The sequence below is a fragment of the Felis catus genome, chromosome F2, assembly GCF_018350175.1.
Source record: "Felis catus isolate Fca126 chromosome F2, F.catus_Fca126_mat1.0, whole genome shotgun sequence".
In the NCBI taxonomy this organism is placed as follows: domain Eukaryota; kingdom Metazoa; phylum Chordata; class Mammalia; order Carnivora; family Felidae; genus Felis; species Felis catus.
Genome location: NC_058385.1, coordinates 79,232,058 through 79,240,355, shown reverse-complemented (window position 1 = coordinate 79,240,355; position 8,298 = coordinate 79,232,058). Strand labels below are relative to the sequence as shown.

The 8,298-nt window shown below is 50.3% G+C and overlaps 1 long non-coding RNA gene across 3 annotated transcripts; it reads right to left on the bottom strand.

The window, feature by feature from the left end:
• Positions 1 to 3,338: 3,338 nt before the first annotated feature.
• Positions 3,339 to 7,750, bottom strand: LOC109496259. 3 transcript variants are annotated; one of them, XR_006592658.1, is made up of 4 exons: positions 7,438 to 7,750; positions 6,775 to 6,932; positions 5,777 to 5,871; positions 3,339 to 3,904 (listed from the first exon to the last, which is right to left on the bottom strand). It is a non-coding gene; the product is annotated as an uncharacterized LOC109496259 (long non-coding RNA). The 3 variants fall into 3 exon arrangements; XR_002152269.3 differs by having other exon boundaries at positions 6,775 to 6,913; XR_006592659.1 differs by having other exon boundaries at positions 6,775 to 6,889.
• Positions 7,751 to 8,298: the final 548 nt, after the last annotated feature.

Here is an 8,298-nt window from a genome sequence, read left to right as displayed (position 1 = left end):
CAGGACCAGGTGCCAGAGAGGATCTTTTTTGTTCTGTTCTGTTTTGTTTTTAATGTTTATTTATTTTTGAGACAGAGAGAGAGAGAGGCAGAGAGAGAGGAGGACAGAGGGTCTGAAGTGGGCTCTGTATGGACAGCAGTGAGCCTGATGTGGGGCTCGAACTCATGAACCATGAGATCATGATCTGAGCTGAAGTCGGATGCTCAACTGACTGAGTCACCCAGGTGCCCTGGTAGCAGAAGGGATCTTAATCCATGCCAGGCCCTGGGCTTGATGCCGGGAAACCTCCACCCTGGAACTTACCGTATCAACGGGGAGACAGAATATGCAGGGGTAGGTAAGCAGGTGTGAACAGCACAGCTCCAGGGTGTGACATGTGCTCCGAGTGAAGTGAACGGACAAGAGCCCAGGAATGCATACCTCACCTGGCTCTCCTTGCCCCTCTTGGCTCCTTCCCGTGAAGCCAGGGGCCATGGAGCCAGTGGCTCAGTTCACATCCGTGGGTTTGTTGGACAGAGCGCAGAATGGAAGAGGGATGGAGAACAGGCCTGGAGGGGAAAAGCTCACATCTTTCATGTCCTCAAAAGAATTTGAAATGATGTGAAGTTCTAAACAACTCATTCGAAGGGGAAATTGGAGTGAACAATCGTCAGTATTCTGTACATTGATAATAATGAAATTATTGCGTACCAAACCATGGTGTTTTATGTTGGGGAAAAAGATAGCCTTACAGCTGGGGAGTTAAGCTTCAGGCAGTTTGGGGAAAGGCCAAGACAACTCTCCCCTGCTTCCTCTTAACATATAGCAAAAATCTACATATAAGACGAGAATGTAGTGACTTAGAAAGCAAAAATAGAACAGGGCAATATTTGCTTCTTTGAGGTGTCAGTAATTTGGACAACATCTAATAATGCTGACCAAGAAAAAATAATAACCAGTAAACATTAACGATAGGAATGAAAATTGAACATAACTACAAATGTCAAACATTAAAGATAACTGTGTCAAATGCAGTATGTCAATAAACATAGACAAAATGAAAAATATATATAATTTATATACAAACACATACAAATATATATAATTCCATTTTGATACAAATGCTTCCAGAGAACACAACTCATCCCCAGCTCATTTGTGAGGCATCGGAATGTAACATCAATACCCAAACCAAGTAAGGGTGATTTACAAGAAATATAGATCCAAAAATCCTAACCAAGATATTAGCAAACTGAATCTAGACAAGGAAGTTGTGCAGAGAAAAGCTAAGTACTCTGTCCAAGTGGATTGGAGGTGGCTGAACCAGGACTGGACTCCAGAGAGAGGGTCCTGCTTGACAGTGTTTAATAGGATAGTGTTGAGAGATCTAGACCTTGGCAAATCAAGAAAAATCAATGTATTCTCCATATGTAGATGAGACTTTGAGTACCTTCGTTGCTCCTCCATTATTGGTTCTCCAACAGCCCTTTTGCTGACTGAGGTAGGGTGCCCAACTCATCTCGGTGAGACTTCTCCTATTTAGAACTACAAGCCTTGGAGCGCCTGGGTGTCTCAGTCGGTTGAGTGTCCGACTTCAGCTCAGGTCATGATCTCACGGTTTGTGAGTTGGGGCCCCACATCAGGCTCTGTGCTGTCAGCGAGAAGCCTGCTTCAGATTCTCTGTCTCCCTCTCTCTCTGCCCCTCCCCTGCTTTCACTTTCTCTTTCTCTCTCAAAAATAATGAATAAACATAGAAAACAAAAAAAAGAACTACAAGTCTCACTTCCTGGGTAATCCCCTCCATCCTGGGCAAATCAGGACCATCTGTCATCCTGAATGCTGGCAACCTGGTGTTCTTTATTTTCCTGATCACTCCCTCCGGCAAAGAGAATGGAGTGTGGCAGAAAACTCAGTTTGCTTAGTGACAGCAGAAGACAGAGATGCAGAGATGATTAGAGAGCTAACGGATCATAAACTGTCCAGAACATGGAGTCTGTTGAGCCCTTCCTGGTGCCGGAACTTGATGCAAGCCCTCACTATCCTTGCCAATTATCATGACAACGACCCATCAAGATGTGTCTTATCGCCCCTATTTTGAATGGAAAAAGAACAAAGCTAAACGGGCACAAGGCAACAAGAAAGAAAGCGTGAATGAGTTAATCAATTAATAAAGTAATAACTTCATTGCTTCCATTAAAGTGACATCCTTGATTAATATGGTGGCACCTGGCCTTCCCCCTGCTCACAGGGCCCGCTGGAGCTTGACCAAGGAGCCCCAGGTGCCCACGGCACGGCACAGGCTCCCTCCCTGGGCCCGGCTGTCACCTGAGGCCCTCCCCAAAACTTCCCTCTGCTCTCTCCTGAAGCGGGCAGGTGGCCTGGCCTGGTGCTGGTGGCAAGTCAACAGAGAACAATTCCTTCTCCTTGGACAGAAGAGAGGTTGGCCGAGCAGCTCTGGGGGAGCTCCAAGAATACCTGGGACACCTGGCATCAGGGCTTCCGCACTGCAGACTACAGCTCGCATTCAGAGCCCTCACAAATACTATTTCTAGAAGCACCAGGCTTGGAATTTTCCAAGCTCATCAGAACTCCTTGGAAACTCAGAATGGTGTTCTCGGAACACTGCAGGGCACAGAGCAGACGTTTGATGGAATTCAGAGCTTTCTGGCTCTGAAGACTTTGCTTTCCTAACAAGCTGGTCATTCATTTCTTTCTGCTTCTAGAGGGGGAGCACCCTCAGACTAGGGGCTGTCATCTTAGCATCTCTATATTCTCTGGGCCCAGCACAGTGGTGGGCACCCAGGGATGCTCAGGACATGCCCTTTTCCTGTCCCCTCCTGGTGTCACTGGCTGCTCTGGCCTGGTGAGCAGCCTCCACACAGTGAGAGTGAGGCATATACTTGAACTGTCTATGCAAGCATAGACCCTAGTCCACACTGCTAGCCTGGGGTCATGGAGACTGAGGAGCATAGACTTTAGAGCCAAATGGATGTGGGTTCAGTTTCTAGGGACTCATTCCTGAACCTAATATTTTCATCTGCGATGCAGGGGTTACCTAGCTCAGTATGTTTATGGCTACAGACCATGTTGACTCAAACTGTTATGCGAAGAAGTAATTAAAAAAATTTCAAAGAAGTCTGGACTTCAATTACTCTTTCTTAAACTGCAGAACTTGTCAGTTTCTCATAGTCCACTGGATATCGTAAGTCTCCAAGAGAAGTCTATGTGAGCCCCAAATGCCAAATGGACCGGGTCATTTTGTCAAGGAGCATCTTGAAGGTCTAGGGTTCTTGGAACCCACTTTGGGAAACACTGACAAAGCCTGTGGAGAGCAATAAAATGGGCATCAGCTGTCAGTATACTTTTCATAATTGTTACTGTTGCTTTATTACTTATTTATCAGTTGAAATAATACAAGGGACCTGGATCTGAACAAGCCCAAGATCATGTTTCAAAATTCACAAACGATTTTCTGAATAGAATTTCATGCTGGATTCGCTCAGGCCCATCTCCTGTGAGTTTCGCCAGCTTTAAAACATACACATTGAAAGCAGACAAATCCCTTCTCTCCTTGCTAATTAGGATGACGGATCGTAGAGCAGGGATCATCCCATGTCACAGTAGAGATGATGCCATGGCTTTTAATTAACCATACAGGGATTTGAGTGACGTGAGAAAAGCAGTGACAGTCCTCCAAATGCACACGTGCTTACTCACACCTCAGACACACCAAGTCTTCAAGGACCAGTGACAAGGGAACAGTGGATGCCAACACCACTTAGCATTTTCAATTGCCCCTCGTTCCACAAGATGAGGTAGGGAAATGCAGACCGAGAAGAAGAGGCAGATTCACACCGCTGGCCTTTCTCGAAGACTTCTTGGGGGTACGTTCTTATTCCTTAGACACTTTCAGTCCCATTGTCACCTAAGTGGTGAATGGTTTTCCATTATTTCCAAGCACATTCTTGTACCCAGTGAGTACTGCTGGCCTTTAAGCCTGGCCCACATCCCCAGGCTGGGACTCCACTTCTGGGTTCTTATGTAGGGTCTGCTGTTGACTTGCTGGGGCATTTGTGAGTTTCCTTCACCGTCCACCCTCCCTTTCTATGAGGCTGGATCTATTCTGCCGTGAGTGCCTTTGGGCTATGGCTGGCCTTGACTGCTTTATCCCAATTCAGCAAACATTTGGTGATCACCTGCTAGTTCCTGGGCCCTGGTTGTATGCAGGAGCCCAAACTCACTTCTAATCTCAAGGCCAAATAGTCTAGTTGGGTAGAGAAACATGGACACACAAAAAATAATGCATATACTGTGTAACTCAAGGGGGCCTGGAGTGGCCTGGTGCCAACCACTGGGCTTCTGCCTGCTGAAAGAGCCACCTATGGCTGCCCACCACCCTCCCTCCCCTCCCCCCCCCCGGCCTCCCCAAGGGTCAGGCCCCCGTGACCCTACATTTCAGGCTGCAGATCACAGGACATGGCTAAGGAGGAGAGAAACTGCCAGTCTGGACTGTTGTGGGGCTCGACTTTACTGGGACTGACAGCCATTCACAGACACCCACATGGAGGTTCAGAGAAGTCAAAGTTTTGTCTGTTGTCACTCAGCTAAGAAGTGGCAGTCTGCTGTCTCATCTCCTCTGTGAGGGGCGGGGCTGGTGCTTGGCTCAGGTCTCCTTCATGTGGCAGGTGCCCCCAGCCTCCACAACGGCTCCTCAGCGTCCCCTTCTAACATTTGTCCTTGCCTCGGAGAGCGTGCTCCCTCCCTGGGGACAGCCTGCAGCCAATGACTGGCCGATAAAGGAGCACAGATGGCCAGCCCCCTGCCTGCCGGAGCGGGGAAGCAGCTCTGTGGAGACCCTCCCCACCTGTGATCTGGCTCAACGGAGGCCCCTCCCCTGCTCTGCCTCCCTTACTTCCTGTGGGTCCCCCCTTCAGTGAGTCAGGTGAATCCCACCCCTGTCTCAGGCTCTGCTCTCAGGGCCTGACCTAAGATATTCTCCAAAACCCAGACCCCTGTCCATGCCGTGTTCAGGATTACCACCAGCCTTTCTCTGTCCTGACGTGTGTCCTGGGATGCTGGCTGGTAACAGTGAAATATGTCATGAGGTGTCACTGCCTCCTGTCTTCCAGGCTGTTTGGCCAATGGCTGGCTTGAGGTGAGGGGTAGAGGAGAGAGAGGTTGGGTTATCTGCTCGTCTGCTCCTGCCCTGCCTTACTGCCCAGTCACGACCTGTACCCATCTCTGCAGGGCTCCGGCTTTGAACCCAGCTCCTAACACCAAGTCTTCCCCTCTCCTCTTCTCTAGGGGTGGCCATGTCTCCCCCACCGACTGCTACTGGTCCCAACTGGTCCCGACTGCTACTGATCCTTTGTTAGGGTCCCTTCCGGCAAGAGTCCTTTTGTTCCTAGTCTCTGCGACGTTCCTGGCTGAGGGGGACATCTCTTTTCTGCCGGGCACCTGACTGCCTCAGCTTTCATCTGACAGGTGGATTCAGATTGATTGCCAGTGGCTGCCTGCGGTGGGTGTTTTGAAGGATTTGGGTGTTTCCCCAGCAGGGAGAGTGCTGTGATCTATTAGTGATGCCTGTCAGTGTGCAGCAGGGGAGGGTGACATCAGTGCTACCCGTTGGCGGTCCCTGAACTACAGGCTCAGTCCCTGAACTCCCTTCCAGCTCAGACTTCTAGACCCATTTATGGACAAAGGGATGAGCTTGCCTGACCAGAGCAGCCTACAGAAGATGCTGGCCAACAGGCTGGCGGCTTATGGTCACGGAAACCCGTGGTGCTGTGGGAAATACCTGTTCTGTGTGGCCGGTTCACCTTGACCTTGTAGTTTATGGACTCTGAGGTGCTGGTGTCAGTGGCGGACCACCAGGGGGCGGCCTTTCACAGGCTGCTGACCGGCAGGTGGAAAAAAAAAAAAAAAAAACACCAACCAGGTGGTCCACTGAATGCAAACCCTTCCCGCTACAGGTGAAGCTACATGTCATCACAAAGGCACCATTGGAGCCAGGAGCTTGTTTTCAGTTCTTTCCTCTGCCCCCATTATCTCTCATAAATTCATATTTTCATCTAAAACATTATTGGATCAGCTATTCTAGGCTGAATTCTATGGTACGTTCTGAGGGGGAGTAAGAATAACCCCACAGCCCTAAGCCTATGAGGGCAGGTGGAGCGCTGATCACACGGGGTCCATTACTGAATTTGATCTCAGTTATGGAGGTGGAGGGGCTCTCGGGTGGCTCAGTCGGTTAAGTGTCCGACTTCAGCCCAGGTCACGATGTCACGGCTGCTGAGTTTAAGCCCCACATCGGGCTGTCTGCTGTTAGTGCCGAGCCTGCTTCAGCTCCTCTCTCCTCACCCCTCTCTGTCCTCCCCCCATTCCCGTCCCTTCCCTTCTCGCTCTCTCAAAAATAAATAAATAAATAAATAAATAAATAAATAAATAAATAAATAAATAAATAAATAAAGGAGATTTAGTTAAAAAAATAAAATAAAGTATGGAGGTGGAGAATGGGGTGGTTATTTTAGACAGGGGGGCATTTCCCCCACGGAAGGCCTGAGCTACGCGAGCTATGTGTAGGGGTGAGTCAGGTAAGGGGCTGGTGGGTTGCTGGTCCAGGCAGCGGGAGCCAGAGCCAGAAAGACCCCGGGCCAGAAAGATGAAGGGATTGGAAACCAGGCCGGAGCATTTGGACTCCACTGGGGCCGAGCAGATCGGTGAGGAGGAAAAGCAGAGGGAGGCAGGTGCGTCGGGCCGGCTGGGGCCGGAACACATGCATGCGGGGGGGCTGACCTGGTGCGTCCAGTGAGTGCTCCCTGAAGCTGGGGGTTGCTGAGCAGGAGACACAGTCTCTGTGTGTGATGACGGCATGGCGTGTGTCCCAGGCTGTGTGAGGCTCAGTGGGGTTCTGCGTGGGAGCGTGTTCTGTAAGCTTGGGGGCAGAGGTCATGCTGTCAGGGAGCCAGCACTGGAGCCGTTAGTCTCCTGAGCGGCAGCAGGTGAGGTCCCACTGATGCCCACCCAAGTTCCCTCAACCCTGCAGGGCCAGACCTCCCGCAATCCATCCAGAAGTGCGTTTCCCCCCTCCCTCCCCTCCCCACATGCATCCACCTTTTGACTTCATGGCTCGGGCTTTTCCAAGCCCCCTGTGTCTCCCTTTCCTCCTCAACCCATCCCCAGAAATGGCTTTAAAAACTCCCTTTGGGGTATCTCTGACCTGTCTCCTCAGGACCTTGTAGGCTCTGTCTGCCCCAGATACCCAACACTTAACAACTCTGTCTGTGGCGACTGGAGGCCACTTAGGAGGGACAGCAGGTGCTGCAGCCAGGGGGACGTCCCATCCAGGCTCCCAGGCTCTCCTCTGGATGTCCTTGCCTTCTCCTTTACCCTCCAAACTTCTATTTGCTTTTCAGAACTCAGTGGACTGACCTTCTCTGAACCCCCAGGACAACTGACCTGCCCCTCTCTGCACTCCCAGAGCTCCTGTCCCCACGTTCAGTGGAACAGGCAGGTGGCTGTGGGGCCGACTTCTCCCTGGCTGGGTCAGCTGCCCGAGGGCTGGAGGTGTCTTGTCCAGGGCCCAGCACGGGGCTTGCGCTTAGTGGGGCATCAGCAAAAGCCCATCCGGATATGAATGTGTGAGTCAATGAATAAAAGAACACAAGTCTACGGGGACATTGCTCCCAAAAATGCATGTGGAGAGAAGCCCCCTTGCCCCCTGCCAAAGTGTGGTGTGCTGAGGGACGAGCCCACACATTCTAGGAAACGCCTCTCAGGCTGCAGAGAATCATAAACAGATAAAAATTCCATTTTGTCTTCAGCTCTGTGTTCCTTTGTGAGGCGTCCACAGAGAATCAGCCCAGATTCCAATTAGCGGCCCAGGGCCCAGGACCTGGAGGGTGGCTCTGTTCCTTCCCATTGTGAGCAAGTGAACCAGTAATAAATCCCCAATTAACAAGAGGGAACATTGATTGAACTTTTTTCCCCCTTGTCCTCCACTTTTGTTTGGTGCTCCCTGTAAACAGGCTGTGTGGCTGGCATTCAAGAGGAAAGAAAATTGAATTTAAAGTTATTTTAAGCTTGCCATGATTAATGTCTTGCCAGGTAAGCCATGAAAAGGGATATCAAAAGACCAGAAAAATAATTCTACTCTTAAAGCAGCAAAAGCGATCTTCCTGTCTGCATATGTATGTATCACAGAGACCCCTGTCTTAGCTCAGGCTGCCGTAGCTGGGACACCACAGGCTGGGCAGCTCACACGACAAACATTTGTTTCTCACAGCTCTAGAGTGTAGGGACTCTGAGGTCAAGGTGGTG